The sequence below is a fragment of the Lissotriton helveticus genome, chromosome 1_1, assembly GCF_964261635.1.
Source record: "Lissotriton helveticus chromosome 1_1, aLisHel1.1, whole genome shotgun sequence".
Classification (NCBI taxonomy): domain Eukaryota; kingdom Metazoa; phylum Chordata; class Amphibia; order Caudata; family Salamandridae; genus Lissotriton; species Lissotriton helveticus.
Window position 1 is genome coordinate 1187041876 of NC_136057.1, and position 16657 is coordinate 1187058532.

General features: G+C 46.0%; 1 pseudogene; it reads right to left on the bottom strand.

Annotated features, from left to right (window-relative positions):
* Positions 1–783: 783 nt before the first annotated feature.
* Positions 784–15111, bottom strand: LOC144763671 (uncharacterized; annotated as a pseudogene).
* Positions 15112–16657: the final 1546 nt, after the last annotated feature.

Genomic DNA, 16657 nt, shown 5'->3' on the forward strand with positions numbered 1-16657 from the left:
ATGTTCTGCGGTTATAATTCCTGGCCACTAGTTGCACCCGCCCTGTCCCAAATAATCACAGGTCCACTGTTAAACGTCTGAGCCTAAACTGACGCTCATTAGTTAAGCACCACTTGGATGTCTATGACTTGCTTCACACTGACTCCCCGGATGTCCTCTTTTTGACTAAGACGTGGTTAACTGAGGACACAGTGGTAGAACCTGGCCTGGCTCTTCCCCATGGTTATAGTATTATGACACTAAACAGAGGCTCCGGGGTGGTGACATAGTGGTAAAATTTAAGTTGGGCCTCATATGTTCCTTTGTAAAGGAGCCCGTAGAGGAGTGTGAATGCAGACTCTTTCGGATTTTGTTTCATGCCAATTACACTATAACTGGGTTATTTATCTAGCGCCCACCAGGACCTTCTAAGGAGTTTAGAGCCGCTCTTGTCGAAGTTTTAAGCCCCCTAGGGATGAGAGCTGCTAACTTCAGTGTCTTTGGTGACCTGAATTTACATTTGGATAGTTCTCAGGACATAGAAATCACCAACTTCCAGGGTGATCTGGCAGCGTGCCAGTTGACCCAATGGGTCCAGGGATCCACGCATTCTGCAGGTCACTTATTAGACCCGGTCTTTTCCAACCTGTCCTCCCTCACGGTCCACGTTCGATCACTTTCCAGTGTCTATCACACTAGCTGGTGTCGAGCCGGTTAAGATGGCTTCCGAAAAGATCTCTTTCAGGTGTCCATGGCATAAACTTGATATTACTAATTTTCACAAACTTCTTTCTACCACCATGCCTAAGCTGCCACTCGGCCCTGTGCAGGCTGATTGAGCTTTTTCGAGCTGGATGCCAGGTGGTCTAAGTGTCGTCGCACCAAATCTAGCATATGGTACAATGGCAGGTTGGCTTCCCTGTGGAAATGCTGGAAAAAGCTGGAACGTGCCTGGAGAAGAGATTATGATCCGATGATTAGCAATTAAGAAATACCATAGGGCGAACCAGTCTGAGCGGGCAGCATACTACTCTGATCAGAAACAATAGCAGCCCTTCTAAAAGTGTTTTCTCAATAGTAAAGGATCCCAAAACCTTGGCAGATATTTTAACACCCTCTGTAGTATCTGATGTTCGATGTGAGACCCTTGCCTCCTTTTTTGTGAAGAAGGTAGAAACAATATAGGAATTCTTTCCTCAAAATGTGGTTCATAAGGGGCCCATGTCTGGACTCTCTTGCAGTCATACCCTGGCTGCTTTTCCGCCTATCTCGCTAGAGGAGCTGGTCGTACTCTGCCATAAGATTAAATCTGGCTCTCCTGCTGACCCCCTAAAGCCGGATCAATTCTTGAAATTTCTACCTGTGTTTTTACCATCTCTGGGCCATTTTATAAATCAGTCCCTGCTTACATCTGCGGTCCCTAGTGCTTGGAAGCAAGCTAGGGTGGTCCTTCTGCTGAAAAAGCCCAAGCTTGACACTACTAAACTGGAGAACTTCCGACCCATCTCTCGCCTACTCTGGGTCTCCAAGATTTTGGAGTGCTATATCAATTCCATACTTGCAGGTTATCTGGAGGAGAATAACTTACTGAACCCCCTCCCAGAATGGTTTTCGGCTGGGTCACAGTACGGAATCAGCCCTCTTGGCTGTGACCAAGCATTTGAGGGGGGCTCTAGATGAGGGTCGTACATCGGCGCTGATTTTGTTAGATCTCAGTGCCGCATTCAACACCGTATCCCACCAGATCCTGTGGGATTATGGACTCTGCTCTTGAATGGTTTGTCTCCTTTTTAGCTGACAGGACTTTCCAGGTTGCAATCCCCCCTTTTGCGTCCAAGATTCATACCATCAAATATGGGGTACCGCACGGCTCAGCTTTGAGCCCAACGTTGTTCAACCTATATGTGGAACCTTTGGCAGCAGTGGCAAAAAGCAGAGGGCTCACAGCTGTGTCTTATGCGACGACACACAGTTGGTAGTTGCACTCAGATGACTCAGGACAGGGCACATGCAAGTTCCAGAGGTATTTAGAGATCATATCTGAGTGGATGACTGCCAACTGTCTTCTGTTAAATGTCAGCAAGTCCGAGGTCCTGCTGGTCAGGAGAAACACAGAGTTATGGATTGAGCACTGGTGGCCTGTTAAGCTGGGCTGTGCACCCGTCCCTAAACAGGCAGTAAAAATCTGGGTGGATTCCCCCCTTAGCTTTCAGACACAAACAAAGAAAGTAGCAGGAACCTGTTTTGGCATTTTACAGGGGCTCAAACCAGTGCTGGGTTCTTTAACCGGGCCATGAGGCAGGTGAGTGTCCAGGCATCTATTTTGTCTTGACTGGACTCTGCCAACTCACTCTACCTGGGAGTCAATAAAGCGGAAATTACAAGACTGCAAAGGGTCCAGAACGCTGCTGCTAGAGCCTTGTTAGGTCTGCCCAGGGCATGCCTCACTTCCTGTGCTATCCGTCGGCTACATTGACTGCCTGTGGCAAAACGCATTGGGTTCAAGACTCTTTGCATGTCTTTTAAAATCTTAAATTTTTCTTTCCCAGACATCTTGGCCAATCTGCTTACACCCTACGCCCCCTCACGCCAACTCCGGTCTATGGGCCAGCATCTTGCGGTTGTTCCACGGGCGAGGAGGGTTCATGCTGGAGGACGCTCCTTTGGTGTATCGGCAGCCAGACTTTGGAATGTGCACCCCACCGCTATTCATAGTATGGAAAACTACCTGGCTTTCCGTAAGGCCATCAAAATGGACCTCTTTCCCCCACTATAGACTGTGATATGTTTTCTATTGCTTTGCTGTTTTCTATTTCAGCGCTGGGAAGCCCCTTTGCCGGGGCAGGTGTGCGCTATATAAAACCGCGTAGCACAAAAACTAATTTAAACTCTCTTCATTGACTGGATTTAAATTGTAATTGTGAATAAACTTATTATGATACAATAGCTCCAAACTGCAAACATGGTAGCAAAGGTCCGTTACCCAAAGAGCAAATATTCAGAGCCAGAGCGGAGTGGGGCTTAACCTTGTAAATAACCATATTATTTCAATTTTGTCCCAACTCCGCACTATCACTCTTCAAGGTCACCCAAAGCTATAAGAATGGTGTGAGAGGCAGGTATTACTCATAATGTTTGATGTTTATTGAATTATTAAATGCTGCTGTTGTGCTGATCTTACATCCAGAGGGACCAGCAGCCCCCCTCCCAGCACCTTGAGACCCTCACAGGTGAGTAGCTGCGCTTTACAAGCCTCTGATTGATCTCAAAATTAGATATACAGCGCTACCATGTGGTGGACTGTCGTTGACCTACCTACCCCAAACTTAGACTCAGTTGTGGTACCTGGATTCACAGAATACTTTTTTAAAATAGTGTAGTTCTTTATTGAGAACAATGCCGATGTACAGTACGGGCCAGAGTACACATCGCAATGGGTATGGAGGGAATGCCCCCGATGCCCCTGCCCCAATGCCTTGCGCTTTGTCAAGAAGGGTCTTGCTTACAACTTGTGGCTCCTGGGCCACTGCCTGAGTAACCCCTGTGCACTGATCCCTCCCTGGCAATGCACCTGGTACCCTTGTCAGATCAGCAGACCCTATTAGGACCCTTGCAGCCTGGACCCCTCCATGTGCGCAATTAGCCTCCAGGTCTTCTGAAGATCACCACCCTCGTGGCCATAACTCCCTGCCCCCAACCAGGGGTGGACAACATTCTGAATGTTAAAAGCCTTGGCAGGACACTGGCCAGATTGCCCACTAAAACCAGCTGCTTGGGGGCACCCACCGGAGTCACCCCTACTGCCAAACAGCCATTGCCACTCTACACAAGCCCCCCATAGCTGCTGGCCCCATCACAGCAAACAGACTACCCTGTGCCAACACTGAACCTGGGGCCCCACCCCTGGGGGCACACTCAACAGGCCCCGTCCATAGTGACCCCCTCACCCAGCCCAGAGGGACCTGCTACACCCTCCCCAGACATGGCCTCCCCATTCCTACTGGACTTCATCCTAGCTATCTTTGGTACAGTGGGGAATGCTGCCTTAGAGGCCACACTCGCCCACCTGGTCCTTTCCACTGCCTCTCCTGCTGCTCCCTGCCCCCTGATCAATGGCATCCATCCTGCACATCATAGCTTCCAAAAGTTCCTCCAAGCATGCGTGCTTTGCACCCTTCTGTGCCTTTGCTGGCATCCCTGCACACACTTACTGCTCTGAAAACAGGAAGACAGCACATCCTGTATCTCCTAACCAGCTCCTGGCTAGTAAATGTAAACAAAGCAAATAAACAACAAAACCTGATGCCCCCAAACGGAACAGGACTTCTTTATATACAATCCTCTTTAGACAAACATCCAACAAACCAACAGGGCCAACAGAAGAAACTGCCTCCTACTCATTAGGAGGTACAAACCATTGCCAACTAAGCCATGAAAAAACAGCACCGCGCCTAGGTACTCCTCCCTATGCTTGAACAAAAAAAAACTCCAATCCACCTCAACTGGGCCTCCATGCTAGATCCACCACTGCATGCTATGCAACACGGGTCAGGCAAGTACACAGTCAGGCCTGTGCGGTTCTCGCAGTAATGACCTGAGGCTCAAATCAGTTCTTCTTGATTGCCATGATGCAGAGCGCAGTGGGCGTGTCGGCAAAGAGGTTGCCTGCAGTGAAAAAACCGAAGGAAAAATAAGTTAACCGGTACTCTTGGGCAGGGCAGCCAGCAGCATTTTGTTTGCAGGAGCAGTGAGCGGTAAATTAGACTGCCTCACCACTCCGCCTCCCCTTTTAAGGGCGGGCCTGGCGCGAATAGAACAGAATCAACCTGACACATTTACAACTGCTTCTGGGTCGCTATGCACTTACTAGCCAATAGCTGCTCCCCATATTGTCTGGTGGCAGCAGTGTCACATTCCACCAGCCCCTCGGGCAGGTCTGGCGTCCTGCATAGGTGCTGCTCTCCCTAAGCGTTGCATTAGCTTTGCATTAGTGCGTGGAGAATCAGGGACTTATTTATGAGAGCGATGATTCACTTTTGCCCCACATAAAGTAGTACATGCATGACGCAGGGCTCTCATAAAGATTTATGTAGCCAAGCAAAGCCACCCTGTGTGGCTTTGAGTGGCCTCAGAACTCATGAGTAAGGTGACATAGCGCAAATCGCTGCATCACCTTACTCTGCAGCCGGGAGGCATTCCATGGGTGTTGCCGTGGGTTTTCCCACACAACACCCATGGAATTTGAAGCTGCCTCAGATTTACAAAAACATGTAAACCTGGGGGAGTGCCAAATCTGTATGCCTCCCGACTTGAGATGTAACAAGGAGAAATACCTTCATTTCTTTTCGTTTTTTCATCTTTCCATGTGTGCTGCCCTCTGCACAAAAACAATCCTGCCTACAACTGAGAAGCAAGGGTACCTACGTTGGCACTAGGTTATTGAAACAGCATCAGCGTATGCAGAAATGACAGAAATGCACAGTATTGCTTAAGTACAGTGCATTTCTGCTCTTTCTCTTTGGCGTAGGGCAGCGCAAAAAGGTGCCCTATGCCAAAATTCCATAAATAAGCCCCTAAGTGCTTGCACAGCACCAGAAACCACCGGCTCAAATTAAGCCCAGGTGGAGAGGTGAAGGAGGGGAGGAAAGGAAGGAGGTGGACTATTGCCTGAAAATGGCTGTTTTAGTTCCTGGCCCTAGGCCAGGCCAATATATGCAGTCACACTCCCTCCTGGCCTTATATGTGTCCGACGTTTAGAATATATATGGCTCAATTATTGGTACCTTTCCATTATAGGCATACAGGGGCATGTTAGATTGACTGATTGCTTAGTTTATTGGTGATTAATTAAAAACATACCAATATTCCATGCATTGAAAAACAAAGCAAAATAACACTCATATTAGAACTACCAAACATTAAATGAAGACTCTATCCTACAGAAAATAACAACTTAAGACCTATTATATCAAAGGTTGATAGGAGCTCAGTAAATCAAGAAAACAGTTACATGAATGACCAATTCCCAAAATGTTACAATGAATGAACAATATCACATGTCAATATAAATAAATTAATTAAAAAAAATCATTTTAACTATATCCTATTAAAATACCAGGACCTTCTGGAATCCTTTCATTGCAGAATGTAAAAATAGTTTAGTTTACCATATGGTCATAAATGTTACTTAGGGGTTGCCAGGGATCACAGCTGCAACCCCGGCCTTTTCTTTTGCGAATTCTGGCCTCGGAGGTACTGTTTACATTCTGCTGCTCAAATTGACTCAAGTTACCTAAAATAGGTACATTCTGCAGAGTAATATGCACTCTTTTGAATGAACAACGCGAAATAAGAACTACAGATTGTTGAACAATTTATAATTTCTCAGTATTATGACTACCTGAAAAATTATATGAACAAAACATTAAGCTTTGTAGATAGCAAAAGTGACAATGTCATTTAACTTGTACATATATCAAAATGTTCTAACAATATGAAGGAATCAGGGCCATTTCTAGGTGTTTTGCCGCCCTATGCGAGAATCGAAAAATGTCACCCCCTCCCTTTTACTACCATCACTCTCGCCCCCTGTCATCCAAGCTAGAGAGCCACACCCTCTACTGACGAATCCTTCTATGTTACTCTCATTTACTATCAGGAAACACGGTCACAACAGTCAGTCCTGTAAACGACCTCAACAAAAGGCCAAGGCCAGACTGTTACGGTAGCCATACACTCACAGAACTATGTACGTGGATTCCCAATAGAGCCTTGTGTTTAAATACCGCTGCGGCGTCAAGTACACCTCGTTTTCAAAACCAGAAACAACAAAAATAGTAACTTGCACCATCTTCCAAGGCCAGACCTAGTGGTTTTGTCAACACTTGTTTTTTTTCACTGAGACACCTGAAATAGTTATCATCTACCATTGCTCGGGGTGCCACACATTTGGCTTAAATGAGTAGCCGGGATTACAAATCGGGGTCTCCTGCTCAGCAGCTGCGATTTTACCACATCCGCTCTCTGTAACACACCAGACTACTATAAAGAAGTTAATGTTCCGTTTCTTGTAAAAGCCCATTTTTACACGACACTTGATGTAGGGGAGTGCATGTGAGGAGTACTTTAAGAGCTCAGCAGTTTGGCGGATGAAGAAACAGGGGTACTGGAATTATAAATGGGTATCCCCAGGACCACACTGTTAATCAAACGGGAAGTGGGTCTTATTGTTGGCACGTGGAACTCCGAAGCTAGCGGGTGCAAAAGGTCTGCTTTTCGCTATATATGGAATCGAAGTATTTAAAATAATGTAATATCCGTTTAGAATCAAAGCATACAAATGTATATGAGGGCAGGTCACACTGTAAAGAAACAGTCTTTGCAGTGTCAGAGAGCTAAATTTGGTCTATATCTCCTCCTCAAAACCGAATTTTTCATGATGGAAATCAATGAATGATTAGATAGATCCATGAACGGCTGGATAGATGGATTATTCTGTGAGCGAACAGAGGAATGTTAGAAGTGAAGAATAAACTGTGCAGATAAATTATTTTATTGAAAAATAATCATTTAAACGAGAAGTGATTGCATGGCTATGTTGTGAATGCATTAACAAATAGGCGCAGGAATGAATACATGGATGAGTGAATTAACAAGATAATGAATATGCATGCGTGAAGGAATTCAATGGCATGCGCTGTGCACCATAGTCTGGTTGCTAAAGATGAGACCCTGTAGATTAAAAAACATTGTGCAAAACTCTATTCCTAAACAAGACTCCTCCACCCACCTCCAGCTGTTTTTATTTTTATTTATTTTATTTTATGAGTTTTTATATAGCGCAGACTTTACCCAAAGGTGTCAGAGCGCTTCACAATAGGAATAGCAGCGAAACATGAGGAAAAATGACAAGTGAGCATGTTGCAAAAGCAAACGTTAAGTTACATAAGGCAATAGTGACAATTGTGCATGTATCAAGGGCAAACAAAATACAAGAGGTAGCAAACTATACATTACAAGAGGAAAAAAAGTGACATGTGTTTATGTTACAAAAGCGTACAAAGTACAAATCGAGGTATAATACTGCACTAAATGGCAGATACTCAAAACACAGGAACAAACATTACGTTACATGAGGCAATGGTGGCAATTGTGCATGTATCAAAAGCAAACAAAATACAAGAGGTAGCAAACGATACATTACAAGAGGGAAAGTGACGTGTGCATGTAACAAAGGAGTATACAATACAAGTAGAAGTATAATACTGCAATAAATGGCAGACTCTCAAGCACATTGGGACGGCACTTCTATAGTCATGTAGAACAGAATTTCCTATAATTGAAGGACTTCCTTCAGATAATAGAGAGGGTGTGAATTACATTTGGAAGTGTCTTTGAAGGAGGAGAGCTTTGAGGTCAGTTTTGAAGGCCTGGGAAGAGGTGGTGGTCCGGAGCTGAGGCGGAAGTGAGTTCCAGATTTTCACCGCGTTGCCTGAAAAGGATTGGGCCATCGACCTTTCCTACTTGAAAGTGGGAGGTTCAAGCAATATATTTTCAACATTACGTGATGGTCTAGAGCCTCCAGAGAGTTTCAGTTTATTCGCCAGGCAGCGAGGAGAGGAGGAGTGCAAGGCTTTGTGGGTGATACAGGCAGTCTTGTAGATAGATCTTACCTCGATGGGAAGCCAATGGAGGGTGGATAAAATGGGTGTGATGTGGTCGCTTCTTTTGGCCCCATATATGAAACGAGCTGCTGAATGGAGAACAGATTTAAGGAGGGACAGGTGGGATTTGGGGAGGCCAGTAGGAAGAGATTTGCAGTAGTCCAGTCTGGAGAGAACCAGCGATTGGACCAGGTTTTAAGGTCATGCTCCGGGAAGAAGCGACAAATCCCCCAAAGAAGGCACAGTTGGAATCGAGCAGCCTTTGCAATGGAATTTATGTGGGAGAGTAGATTGAGTTTTGTGTCGAGTATGACACCAAGGGATTTTGCGCTGTCGACAATGATGGGTTTATTGTTTAAGTAGATTCATCTGATCCATCCATGATTGAACCGGGGGAGGAGAGAGGAAGAGGAATTCAGTTTTAGAGGGATTCAGAATCAGTTGATGAGTTAACATCCCGTTTTGAATGGAGTCAAGAGTAGAGCTTAGGATGGAGAGATCCTGAGGTAGATTTGTGTGTCGTCCGCATTGAGATGATAGTGGATCCCGGATTTGCTTAGGAGATTTCCCAATGGTTCTAAATAGAGATTGAACAATGTGGGTGCAAGTATAGAGTCTTGAGGAACACCTTGACCTACCGCCAAAAGAGATGAAAGACTATTCACTATTTTGATCATTTAGGATCTATCAGAGAGGAAGGAAGCAAACCATTTAAGCACAGTGCCTTCCATGCCCATTCTCTGTTGAAGAGTATTAAGGAGAGTGTTGTGATTGACAGTGTCAAAGGTTGCGGAAAGGTCAAGGAGAATAAGAAGACTAGACTCCCCAGAATCGAGTATCCGCAGCGCATCATCAATCACTTGCAGCAGGGCTGTTTCAGTGCTGCAGTTTTGAATGAAGCCGGACTGGAAATTGTCAAGAAGATAATTTTCCTTGATATGACAAAAGAGTTGATTCGCTACACATCTTTCTGTGATTTTCGCAAGAAAAGGTAGGTTAGTGATGGGGCGGAAGTTATTGAGGTCGTTCGCATCAGCAGTGGGTTTTTTAAGCAGAGGGGTGACCTGCCCAGTTTTGAAGGTAACAGGAAGGGAGCCTTGACAGAGGGAGAGGTAACCAAAGTGGTCCAATAGGACAGAGAATGGGTATAGAAGTCAATGGCAATGACACTAGGGATGGGGTCAAGAGAATGCTCACCTGAGAGCTCACCCTTGTGTTCTGGTGCAGGTAGCCCTGGTCCAGAGAGTAAGGGGCCACCCCCGAGTGCACCTCTGTCGCAGGAGCGCCACCAGGTGACAGGGGCTGCTGCTTCATGTTGGCTCCGGCCCCCGAGGAGCTACAGTGCACCAGAAGGCTGGCATAAGGAGAGTGGCAGTCATTTGCGCTGGCCAGGGCAGGCGAGGAGGGCAGGGGGCTTCTGCTGCCGCTGCTCTCTGACAGGTAGTCCCCCCGGAGGGAAAGCTGGCCATGTAGCTGGAGCCAGGGGTGGGGGGTATGTGGTGGCTGCCGCCGAGCCCCTACAGGCCCACGGAGCTGTAGCCCCCCGAGTCGCTGCCCAGTGGGGCCGGGGGCGCCTGGAAGTCGAAGGCCCCGAAACCCAAGCCGTTGACTATGCGATAAATGGCGGGCTTCATTGCCTGGCACTTGCGCAGGAAGCTGTGGGCTGCCGCCGTAAGGAACCCTCCTCGAACAAGAACTCGGAGGCCGGGTTGATGGTCCAGTTGTGGCCAGCCCAGGCCCTTGGGCAGCTTGATGGAGCACTCGTTGAGGGAGAGGTTGTGGCGCACCGAGTTCTTCCAGCCCTGGTAGGCCCCGTGGAAGAAGGGGAAGCACGCCTGCAGGAACAGGTAGATCTCGCTCAGCGTCAGGTGCGGCGCCGGCGCCCTCTGGATTGCCTTGACGATCAGCGCAATGTAGCAGTAGGGCAGCTTCTCCGGCCGCGGCAGGCCGGTGGATGGCTTCTTGGATTTCGACGAGGCCGGCGGCTCCATGGGGGCGGGTGGCGGGCTCAGCAGGCCCTGCTGCGCAGCTCCACCGGGGATGCAGGGCCGCAGAGGGGTCTGCGGGGGCAGGTGCTGCTGGTGTGCAGGGCCGTTTCTACCATTAGGCAAGACTAGGTGGCCGTCTAGCTTTAATTCCGAAGGTTCAAATTTAAAAGAAATTCCCCCTTTTGCTGCCCTAGCCTTTTTACCACTCTAGGCGGCCGCCTAGTCTTGCCTAATGGTAGAAACGGCCCTGGAAGAAATACTATTCACTAGTAAAACAAAGTGTCAACTAGACTTGTGTTTTGCAAGACCTGTCTGAGAGCAATCGTTGTACAGTGAGTTCCACAAAACATTAGATAGTAAAGACAATGAATTTATTTAGTTAAGTTGCCATGGAAACTTGGTAGTGGTTTAGCCAATAATTTCCTTCCAGGGAATAGATTTCAAGTAGACTGCTGAAGCTGAACGTAATACATAGCCAAAGCATAGTAAATATGAGATTCATTTTAAAGATTGCATCGCAAATAAACTCAAACTTTGTCTAACACTGTTTGGAAGATTGGGTCCAAGCGAAATCCTAAAACGTGAGCAATGAGTGATTTCTGAACAATTAGCCAATCTCCCTGCAAATACTTGATGGTCTTAAGTTAAAGATGGCACCAGTTTTATAGGAATAACAGTCAAGGTCGGTCTGGTCTCAATCAATGGCAAATACTTAAATAAACATGGAAGGTCAAATATTAGCCATCTGCCCTTACTTTGTTATTTGATACATGTGTGTCCTGGAAACCTTTGTCAGTGAGCTACACACCCAAACACATAACCATTTTTGCCCTTTCTATTAAAAAGTTAAATTTTTTACATATAGCCATTTTACAATGTACCCTACAAAAAACATGGACCACAGTTTTTAACGTTCACCACCTACTTATTTTTGAGGTTGTAAGCATGCAAGCCATATAAATTAGGAAACATTCCCTGGAGCTCCACTTTATTTCCAGAAGCCCCCAGTGCATTTATAAGCAGGCATGTGTATGGACTCTTTATCTACAGACTGTGTACAGCTGATGTGCAGGCATGCCGGAGCAGCTGCCCACTTACCCTGGCCTCTCACTTTAAGGCTTCTCTGTATCTACACTTAGATGGAAATCGCTCGTTATCCATACTATCATGGAAGCCCATTGTTACACCTATACAGCTCCATTAATTAACCTATGGAAAAGAGCTTTTTATATCAGTCCTACTCAGACCGGGCTACAGGGAGGTTTCTTTTATCCAGCAGGCAACTTTTTAACACTGGCCACCTGGAAATGAAGATGGCTACCTGCTACCTTTCTTGTGGGTTTTAATCATTAGCAGCATACACCATATTCAAATAAATAAATAAAAAACAAAACATGTTATCCTTCTTATGAATCTGCACCTTTAACGTCCTTCAAAGTTACCTTTTAAACTGCTTTAGCTGATTTAAGAATGGGAATTTGCATAAAAGTAAAGGGAAATTCACCCCATTCATTAATTCATAGACTTGAATATTCTTTTTGCGGTTTTCACCTGAGTTGATAGACCAATATTTTTAAGCTTATCTTTTTTATGTACAATGTTTACGGTGGATTTCTACTTTCAATATTTCTAAAAAGACTCCATCTACATCACTTTGATGATGGTGTTTCCTTATTTCTCCTGTGACAAGCCAATTATTAAACATGCATTTGTTGTAGCTTATGTTATTGCCAATGACCTGCTCTGTTTCAAATTATTTTTAGCACTTGGGTGTATGAGTTTGACTTTTAACTTATTCAGTCTTTATAAGAATTGTAATGATTTTAATTAATTGCACAATAAACCTGATTCTGATTCTGAGTTTATGTACTTAAAGGCGAGTAAATATATTAGGAATGAAGGCTGTCAGAGTGTTGTTTAGTAGTTAGCTAGTTTATCTACCTCTTCCTTGTTCCATTTTCTTCGTAACATCCTAAGCATTATAGTTAGGATTTCTGGTTTTCAGTTAAAACTTAATATAACAAATCAAACTGCACCAAAGGGGATATTTGTTTTTCTGTATCAAATAGAAAACACAGGATATCTGCAAGGTCCCTGAACCCCTTGGACCTGCTTCTGCTGTCTTTGTGGGAACATGGCTCACATCACATGGCTACACCTCACTGTTCACTGCCTGTGGGGAAGCTGGGATTCTTCTCTAGATTTTCTTACCACTGTCTAGAATCCCTAGTCAGGTCGACTGAACCTTTTTCCCTGTCTTAGAAGCGCAAAGGGAAGATTTCACAATCATAGCTCATAACAACTTTATAATACAAATCCAAATTTGACTCAAAGGACCACTGACTACGAACTGAAAATTTGAAGATTTATTACAAAGCCAAAAATAATTGAACATACAAACATCTCAGCAGAAGATTCAGTAAATAGATTGGCACTAATACAAACGTAATCCTACGCAAGAGCCTCAACCGGCTCAAAATAAAAACCAAAGTTTGTTCAAGCAACATTAGACATACCATTACTGACAATGTTGAAAGTCTGGACTGCATTTACAAAAAGGAAAATAATGTCATTAGACTGTCCCTACACTAACTCTAAGGTGACATCCCTACTTAACATACCTCTCAGGCGAGAGAAAAAGGTGTCAGCTGTGAAGACTTCCTAAGAAGTACACTCACTTTCTAATAAGTAGTCTCAACTACTGAGCTCGTTCTAAGATGCTCCTTTCTACACCTTGCTCTGCCTTTAAGATCACAACTATCTACATCTTGCCTTTCCCAAGCCCACTTTCTAACACCTAGGCTGCTCTCTGCTCTCCGCTCTCCACTCCGGACTACCTCTCCACCCTCGGGTGCTGTCCCTAATACAAAACCCCAAAAACAGTTGACTTGCCCAGAGGTGCACCCCTCTGGCAGGTGTGGATCCCTGGATTTTTCCAGTGTGGCACCTCTCCATCGATCGTCCGTTGGTGTGTCCTTGGGTCCCAGGCACCTTCTTCACTGAATGTTGCACTCCCGAATTCCTTGGCAGCGTAACGAGCCTTGTGGCCTTCCACCTGCAAACTAGAACACTTGATAGCATCCTTGCAAACATTTGAAGTTACAATTTAATATTCGCTGAGGACAGCCTTTCCCAGGCGAGAGAAAATCATTCTTTCCGACTAAGGCTAACCAAAGAAAAATACAGTTAGGCCTCTACTGGCTTCAGCAAGTCCCTGGCCTTTGCACTTTTAAACGCATTTCTAACATGACATGACATTACATTTTATCACTTTACGTTAATTCTGCAAGCAATATCTTTCACATTAAACCCTATGTTAATCTACTCATTAATAGCGACATGTATTATTTTACTAAGGCACATCATTATTAATGCAACATTTCACATATAATTACATTTCTTTTTTTTTAAAACCATTTTTATTTGCTTTTTGATAGTACATACACATAACGAGCATATCAGCATTAATCATCACATCCCACCCCTACGCCCCACCTCCCTCCATGATTCGACAATACCAACAAGACATTCTCTGCTGCGCCATCAAGCCCCAGTTGATCTAGTCCCTAGTGCTCCCTTAGAAATTCACGTATCTAGCAGTACCCTCTCTCTCGTCCCAATGAAGATACTGCCATGCCCTTGTCAGCTCATAATCCCCCATCCAGGCCATGATATCTACGCCATTTGCCCCACACTCTTCCAAACTTTTTAGGGCATCCCCTTGCCTTGTACGTGACTCTTTCGGCTGCCATGTATAGATCCATGCCTCTTCGCCATTCCTCCAGCTGTGGCAGCATGGCAACCCCCCATCTCCTTACCGCATCCCTCTTGGCCACCACAAGTGCCAGAACCAGAAAGATTATCAGTGGGCGGGGGAGGTCTACATCATTAGTCATTCCTAATAAGACCAGTTTGGGGTCTAGTGGCAACGTGGCTTCCAGGACCTCCCCTAATTCTCTCAGGATCTCACCCCAGAAGACTTGAATTTCAGAGCAAGACCAAATGATATAGAAAAAATCTCCACCCTCCCTACCACAGCGCAGGCAGTTCGGGTCGCCAGCCCTTCCCATTTTATGCAGGCGCACTCGGTCAAAGTAGGTCCTATGGAGGATATTGTATTGGATTAGCCTTAAGCGGGATTTAATGGCCACCTCTCTTGGGTGCATCAGGACAGTGTCCCAAACCACCACGTCCATGTCCCCTACGTCATTCTCCCAAGTTCTTTTTAGCTTTGCCAGCCCATCCGGTATGTTATTCATCACAGTTCTGTAAGTCAGAGAGACTGCCTTAGTAGGGATTTGCTCCTGCAGTAGGTGACCATCCAGTGGTGCATACCCTGGGAGTGTGCCTCTCAAAGACCCCTCCGCCCGACAGGTGTGCTTCAACTGTGCATACTTGAAATATTGTGTGCTGTCCAGTCGGTATTCTGCCCTGAGGGTCTGGAAGGACTTCAGCGTTCCAATTTTCATCACATCCCCCATGGTCGATATTCCTATATCTTCCCATCTCTGGAATCCCTTTAGTTTACTCAATTCCCTCAGCCAGTTACATCGCCACAGCGGCGTCTGCCTTGTCGGCTTCAACTCCCAGTCTGTACATCTCGTCGCCTGTTCCCAGATGTCTATGGTAACTCTAGTGGCTGGCAGCAACCTACTCTTCCCTGAGCCCCCATAGAGATAATGAAGGAATGTGTGCTTCGCCATGGCATGCCTCTCTAGTGCTTAAGTCGGGTGTGTGGCTGGGGCATGTATCCAATCATTAATGGGCGCCAGATGTTCTGCCCAATAATAGGCCTCTATATTCGGTAATAAAATCCCACCACTATACTGATGTCTCTGGAGGGTCGTCAATGCCACTCGGGGATATTTACCCAACCACAAGAAGGCCCTCAGTTCCACATTTATATCTCAGAATACCCATCTCGCGATGGGGAAATATTCGTTCTGGAGTGCATATAAATACTTAGGGAGCGTCATCATTTTGAACAGGGCCGCGCGGCCCAGAATCGCGAGGGGGAGCATCCTCCACCTTGCCGCATCTTCTGCAAAGTTATCCAAGATTCTTTTAATGTTTTTTTCATAGGAGAGAGCCCAATCCAGTGTCACATATACCCCCAAATATGCAAACCCCACTCCTGTCATCTGCAGCCTTCCCGGCAGGCTCGCATAATCCTCCCGACCTCCAGGATCATACAGAATCGACTTATGCCAATTTATACAGTATCCAGCCCTAGCCCCGTATCTATCCAATTCTGCGAAGAGAGCTTCTATCGTCGTCGCAGGGTGTGTTATCTACAGGAGGACATCGTCCGCCTACAGCGATATCTTCTCAGCCATAACTGTCAGTCCTAATCGGAACCCCCGAATGTCCCCATTTTGTCTAACCGCACTTGCCAAAACCTCAATCGTGAGGGCAAAGAGCAGGGGAGACAGAGGGCATCCCTGCCTAGTTCCCCGTCTCACCGGAAAGTCACTTGAAAGTATCCCATTGACCTTAACACGCGCCCTGGGGTCAGTGTAAAGCAACTTTACCCAATTCCGAAACTTGGGGCCAAAGCCAAAACGCAGTAATACCCCATCTAGGAACGGCCAGTGGGCAGCGTCAAACACTTTTTCTGCATCTAAAGACAGGAACAAATGAGGGTCTGTCCTCGAGCTCCCCTCCTGAAGCCAATTTTGGGTCCTACGGAGATTCAATCTCGTGGCCCTATCTGGAAGAAAACCCGTTTGGTCAAGGTGAACCAGTCCCGGTATCTCCTTCCGGAGTCGGAGAGCAAGCATCGTCGCCAGAAGTTTCACGTCTACATTTAAGAGGGAAATTGGGCGATACGACGCACAGTCGTCTACCGGCTTACCGTCCTTATATATCGGTATTATGGTCGCCATGCGGAGATCCAACGGTAACTCTCTCTCCTGGGCCGCCCCCTCAAAGAGTCCCAGCATATGACGCAATAGCAAGTCCGCTGTCTTTTTAAAAAATTCTGCCGGGAATCCATTGGGGCCCGGAGACTTCCCCGCCCAGACCTTA